Source organism: Gossypium raimondii, chromosome 10, assembly GCF_025698545.1.
Source record: "Gossypium raimondii isolate GPD5lz chromosome 10, ASM2569854v1, whole genome shotgun sequence".
Lineage (NCBI taxonomy): Eukaryota > Viridiplantae > Streptophyta > Magnoliopsida > Malvales > Malvaceae > Gossypium > Gossypium raimondii.
The window spans coordinates 37,357,016-37,360,451 of NC_068574.1; the positions used below are offsets into that span (position 1 = coordinate 37,357,016).

Consider the following 3,436-nt stretch of genomic DNA (forward strand, 5'->3'; position numbering starts at 1 on the left):
TACCTACAAGATAGGATTGAAACTTGTCAAAAGGAAATACAATAGCAAGTAACTCTTTCTCTGTTACTGTATAATTTAGTTGAGCTCCCGTCAGAGTACGAAGATGGGATGAAAAACCTTGTTCCTTCACTAACCCATCATAGCTCCTACCGCGAAGTCACTTGTGTTACACATTAACTCAAATGGAAAATCCCAATCTAGTGTAACAATAATTGATGCCAAAACTAATCGATTCTTTAGGTCACTAAAATCTTTCAAACATTCTTCATCAAATTTGAAGATTGTGTCCTTCTCCAATAATTTGCATAAGGGTTTAGCAATTTTGGAGAAGTCTTTGATGAATCTTTGATAGAATTCGGCATGTCCCTAAAAACTCCTAACACATTTTACAGATGTTAGAGGTGGGAGTTTCTCAATAACATCCTCAATAACATCTACATTGGCTTTATCTACCTTGTTTTGTTATATGGTGCATCAGAATAAGACCTTCTCGTACCATGAAATGACACTTTTCCCAGTTGAGTACAAGGTTTGTTTCTACGTACCGCCTTAGTGCCTTGGTTAGATTGGGTAAGTAATCGTCATAAGTGTACCATATCTGTAAAAATAACCATCATAAATCTTTGAAATGTAGTAGGTGCATTACATAAACCAAATGGCATGCGTCTAAATGCGAATGTACCATATGGGCATGTGAATATTGTTTTGTGTTGATCCTCCGGTGCTAATGTGATCTGATTGTACCCTGAGTACACATCTAGAAAACAATAATAATCTCACCCCGCGAGTCTATCCAACATTTGATTCAAGAACGGTAAAGGATAATGATCTTTTCTAGTCGCCTTGTTCAACTTTCAGTAATCTATGAAAATTCTCCATCCCGTAATTGTTCTGGTCGGTATTAACTTGTTATTTTTATTCTCTACGACCGTAATACCTCCTTTTTTTGGCATGCACTGAGCTGAACTTACCTATGAACTATCTGAGATGGGGTAAATTATACTCGTATCTAGCCACTTAATGATTTCTTTCATTACCACGTCCTTCATAATGGGGTTCAGTCTCTGTTGTCCACCAATAGTCCCTTTCTTGCCATCTTCTAGGATGATTTTGTGCGTGCCCACGGATGAACTAATACCATGGATATCAGCTATAGTCTATCCAATGGCCTTTTTAAATTGTTTCAGTACTAGAATGAGTTTCTCTTCCTGTTTTTCAATTAATTTTATCAAAAAAATTACAGACAAAGTCGAAGCGTTACCTAAATAAACATATTTTAAGTGTGAGGGAAGTACCTTAAGTTTTAATTTAGGTGGCTCTTCGATCGATGCTTTTGGTTGGACGTAATCTCTACCTTCTAATTCTAAAGATTCAAAGTGGGATTATGAATTCCTCCCCCTCTTCGTCACTTAGAGGGTCAGCATGAAAACTTGTTGCAATTGCTCCTCAACAGAGATGAGTTCCCATTCTACAGCTAAATCCTCTATCTCAGATACTGCAGAACACTCATCAATTGCATTAGGAAATCGCATAGATTTAAAAACATTGAATGTTACCTAATCGTCTTGTACATGCATGGTAAGCTTGCCCTTCTGCACATCAATAAGGGTCATTCCAGTTGCTAAGAAAGGCTTTCCTAGAATGATTGACACCTCTTTATCTGTTTCAAAGTCAAAGATAACAAAGTCACCAGGAAAAATAAATTTTTCTACACGTACCACTACATCTTCGATATTTCCTTCCAGATGTACTAAAGAATGGTTTGCTAACTGAAGTGTAACTGTAATAGATCTAACTTCACCTATCCCTAACTTTCTAAATATAGACATGACATCAAGTTGATGCTTGCATCCAAATCACATAATGCCTTACCACAATAAGTTGCTCCAATGTTGCAAGGTATGGTAAAACATCCAGCGTCTTTCATACTTGGGGGTAGTACATCTTGTAGATATGCATTGCATTCCTCCTTCAGAGCTACCATCTTAAATTTTCCAAGTCTTTGTTTCTTGGATAGGATATCCGTCATGAATTTGACGTAGCTTGGAATCTGCTCAAGTGCTTGAACCAACGGAATGTTGATATGAAGTTACTTGAGTACTTCTAGGAATTTCTTAAACTAGACTTCCTGCTTCTGCTAGTGAAGTCTTTGAGGGTAGTGTGGTGGAGGATTCTTAACTGCACTTTTTTGTCATGGCACTTCCACATCTAACAAAGGTGTTAGTTTATAGGAGTTAGCTGGTTCAGGAATTACCTTATCGGATTTTGCATATTCTAGTTCTAGTGAAGCTGGAGTTTCAACACATGGTTGAACTTCCACCTTATGTTGAGCATCAGCTTGCTCTTCTTCAACTTCGACAATGTTAGGTGCTAACATTTTTCCGCTCCTCAATGTTAATGCTTTACAATGCTCTTTCCCCAGATTTCTTGAATTCTCCATATCACTAGGCTAGGTGCCTTGTGGTTGGTTCCTAAGTTTTGTTACAAGCTGACCCATTTGGTTTTCCAGGTTTTTCAATGTGGCTGCTTGGATTTGGATTAAGGCATCATTTTTTGTTATGCATGACTTCAATAGGTTTTTCAAACTATTAGAAGGTTCAATTGGAGGTTGTTTTCTGAACTTTTTGGGTAAATACAGGTGGCTAGGTCGATCTAGGTTGTGCATAAGTGTTACTAAGTCCAGCCAGTTGGTTATTCCAAGAAAAATTAGGGTGGTTTCACCAAGATGGGTTATAAAAATTTGATTGCAGTCCTTACCTTACTCGATTCTGGTTCTAGTTACCAATGTAATACACGAATTCTGGGTTTGATGGGCATTCTTCAAACAATTTCCCTTCCCCACAATAAACACAAGCTACATTTTCGAATTGACTCAGTGGTTGAGCTGTAAAATTATTAAACCCATTAGTAGTGAGAGCATTCACTTCATGTATTCCTATGACTCATCTTTCTGGCGCTGCTCGATTGGTTGGCCATTGGTAATTATTGCTGGCAATTCTATTAATGATTTCATAAGCCTCATTATAAGACTTAGAAAGGAGAGCACCATTAGTAGAAGCGTCTACTACCATTCTCTTGTGAGCATTGAGACCATTGTAGAATGGCTCTAGTTGGATGCAATGAGGGATTCCATAATAAGGGCACTTTCGTAACAATTCTTTAAACCTTTCCCATGCCTCATACAAGGACTCGTCATTCATCTGTTGAAAGGTAATGATCTCATTTTGTAACTTAGCTTTCTTGCTAGGTGGGAAATACTTCATGAGGAATCTTTCTACTAACTCTTGCCATGTGGTAATAGAATCTGGTGGCAATGAGTTCAACCAGGCTTAGTTCTGTCCCTTAGTGAATATGGGAGTAACTTTAATCGTAATGCATATTTAGATACTTCGACTAACTTGAAAGAATCACTCACCTCCATGAACAATCTTAGATG

At 37.7% G+C, this 3,436-nt stretch overlaps 1 non-coding gene across 1 annotated transcript; it reads left to right on the plus strand.

Annotated features, from left to right (window-relative positions):
* Positions 1 to 3,126: 3,126 nt before the first annotated feature.
* LOC128034237 (small nucleolar RNA R71) lies at positions 3,127 to 3,232 on the plus strand. Its single transcript, XR_008190367.1, has one exon. It is a non-coding gene; the product is annotated as a small nucleolar RNA R71 (small nucleolar RNA).
* Positions 3,233 to 3,436: the final 204 nt, after the last annotated feature.